This window comes from Orycteropus afer, unplaced genomic scaffold, assembly GCF_000298275.1.
Source record: "Orycteropus afer afer isolate SDZICR_OR568_19922 unplaced genomic scaffold, OryAfe1.0 scaffold00099, whole genome shotgun sequence".
Taxonomy (NCBI): domain Eukaryota; kingdom Metazoa; phylum Chordata; class Mammalia; order Tubulidentata; family Orycteropodidae; genus Orycteropus; species Orycteropus afer.
In genome coordinates this window covers 1,577,607-1,580,940 of record NW_006921686.1, presented here as the reverse complement: position 1 = coordinate 1,580,940, position 3,334 = coordinate 1,577,607, and positions in this window count along the sequence as shown.

Here is a 3,334-nt window from a genome sequence, read left to right as displayed (position 1 = left end):
GCTTTTCCTTATATACAGGAAGCAGACCACATTCCCTAAGGCAGCTACTCAGCTGCTCACAGTAGATTCCACCATGGAGTTGATTGCCAGTCTCATCATGAGGAATACTACATCCAGCTGCCCAGCCACTCAACCAGGCCCAGCCAAGTTGACACACCAAGTGAACTACCACCCATGCTCTGTGAGCATTTTAAGGATTCAGGCATTTTGACACTCCTGGAAGGTTTGTAAGGAGTCCTGGTAGCGCAATGGTTAAGCTCTCAGCTGCTAATTGAAAGGTTGGCAGTTTGAACTCACCAGCTGCTCCATGGGAGAAAGATGTGGCCGTCTGCGTCCTTAAAGATGAGAGCCTAGGAGACACTCTGGGGGCAGTTCTACTCTATCCTATTGGGTCGCTATGAGTTGGGATCGACTCGATGGCAGTGGGTTTGGTTTGATTTGAAAGTCTGGTACTTTGAACCCTGCCTCCTTAGTCCAGTTTCTCCTTTCAGTTTTGAGTGGAGGAGGCAGGAGCTATGAGGTTTCCAAGAGTGGGTCTCACAAAGCAAGAGGTAGAATTAAGCATGGCAGGAAGCTATTGGTAGACTAGTAGATGTTTGATGACTGGCACTCTAAAGAAGAGGAAATGTCCTGATTTGTGTTTGCTAATTTCTGTGATGTAAATACTCCCACCATGTCTGGTTCCAAGCTACCAAGTTGAGGTCACTGGACTTGGACTTGGGACATGACAATGAGTGTTCATGAGCTGTTACAAGCCAGCTCGGGCACCCCACTGCAGGAGGAGCTGGGGGCTATTGGGATTGCCCCAGTTCTAGCCCATCCCCTGAGGGAGCAGTTCAATCACTGTTGTTGTTGTTGGGTGCCATTGAGTCAATTTTCAACTCATAGAGAACCCTGTAGGACAGAGGTTTCCTGGGCTGTAATCTTTCCATCTGGACCAATAAGCAACATCATGACAAACTGAGAAGAGACTGAAGTTGTCAACGATTTCATTTTACTTAGATCCACAATGCCCTTGGAAGCAGCTGTCAAGGAATCAAATGATGCATCTCACTGGACAAATCTGCTGCAACAAATCTCTTGGAAGTGTTCCAAAGCAAAGATATCATTTTGAGGACTAAGGTGCACATGGCCCAAGCCATGGTATTTCCAATTGCCTCATATGCATGTGGGAGCTGGACAGTGGAACAGGAAGACCGGAGAAGAATCGATGGCCTTGGACTATGGTGCTGGGGAAGAATATTGACTATGCTGTGAAGAACAAGGAACTCTGTCTTGGAAGAAATACAACCAGAATGCTCCTTAGAAGCAAGGATGGGGAGACTTCACCTCGTGTACTTTGGACACGTTATCAGGAGGGACCAGTCCCTGGAGAAGGACATGATGCTTTCTCTCTCACCCTCAAGGAGATGGACTGACCCAGTGGTTGCAGCAATGGGCTCGACCGTACCTACTGTTGCGAGGAGGATGCAGGACCAAGTAACGTTTCGTTCTGTAGCCTGTGGAGTCTCTATGAGTCAGGCCAATGATACCTAACAACAACAACAACAACAATCTTTACGAGAGCAGACAGTCAAGTCTTTCTCTTGCAGAGCTTCTGGGTGGGTTTGAACCACTGACCTTTCAGTGAGCACCTGAGCACTTAACCATTGTGCCACCAGGGCCCCCTGTCTGATCACTAGAGCCCACAATGATGGTTTATTCAACAAACAACTTCTTCACCTCTTGTGGGCCTGGGCCATGCTGAGCTCTGGGGTGTTAGGCTTATCCAGGAGTGGCTCAGAATCCAGAGAAAGACCCAAAATGTAAGCAGAGGAAGACTGTGGGGGGAGGGGACAGAGGAGCCAGATGAAACAGAGGACGCACATGGAGGCGAGGACTGCACTGTGGGGTTGAAGGAAGGTCAGAACCAGAATCCAGGGTCCACTACTGATTCTGCAGAGATCCTCATGCTCGGGGCCAGGAGCGAACAAGAATCTCTCTCTGTGTCCATTCTTCGGGGAGGCAGTGTCTTGTGCAGACAAGTTAAAGGTAACTTGATGCCGGGCCTGGGAACCAGCTTGAAGGATGGATGGGATGTTCTGGGGACGCAGGAGAAGTAATAGAGCCTGGGGGTGGGGTACAGCCAGGGGTCAAAGAGAGGGGGTACAGGGTTGTTATGGATTGAGTTGTGTCCCCCCAAAATAGGTTGTAAATCCTAACTTTATGCCTGTGGTGATAATCCCATTTGGGAATGGTTGTCTTTGTTATGTTAATAAAACAGGATTAGTGTAGGGTGTGTCTTGACTCTATCTCTTTGATCTCTTTTGAGATAGTAGAGATTAAACCGGGAAGCAAGCAGAGGAGTTGTTGTTCTGTGCTGTCTGACTCTGATAGTGACCCCTCTTTGGGTTTCTAAGGCAGTATCACTACAGAAGTAAATTGCCCCATCTTCCTTCTGAAGATGAAGTGGCTGGTGTGTTTGAACCGCTAGCCTTAGGCACTATGCCACCAGGGTTCCTACCTTCACAGAAGCAAAGCCCAAACCAAACCCAGTGCCTGGAGGGGATTCTGACCCACAGCGCCCCTAGAGGACAGAGTGGAACTGCACCACAGGGTCTCCAAGGCTGTCAGTCTTGATGGGAGCAAAGCCCAAACCACACCCACTGGAAGCAAAGCCCAAACCAAAGTCACTGCCATTGACTCAAGTCAAGTGGCTGATGGGTTTGAACCACCAGCCTTCTGGCTAGCAGTCCAGTGCCTTAGGCACTATGCTACCAGAGCTCCCAAGCAGAGGAGATGGGGTAAAATAGATGCTAAGACACACGGAGATCTCTAAGGAGCCAGGAAGCGGAAACTGAAGAGACAAGGACCCTCCCCCAGGGCTGACAGGCCTTCCCCTTGGACCAGCACCTCTGAGTACAGACTTCCAGTGAGTTTGGTGTTTGGGTTTTTAAACTGTGAGAAAATAAATTTCATTTGTTAAGCCATCCACTTGTGGTATTTCTTTGATAGCAGCACTGGATAACCTAAGACAGGGGTCTTTCAAGACTTCTCCAGGTGCTAGGCAGGACTAGGCATTAAATGACTGGCAGCATCAAGGTTCATTTCCCCAGGCTACCTCTGCCTCTAAGGAGCTCTGGTGGTGCAGTGGTTAAAGCATTCAGCTGCTATCAAAAAGGTTGGCGATTCCAACTCACTAGCTGCTGCGTGGGAGAAAGATGAGCCAGTCAGTCCCCTTCTGTGAAGACTGACAGCCTTGGAGACCCTGTGGGGCAGTTCCACTCTGTCCTCTAGGGGCGCTGTGGGTCAGAATGGACTCCACGGCAGTGGGTGTGGTTTGGGCTTTGCTTCT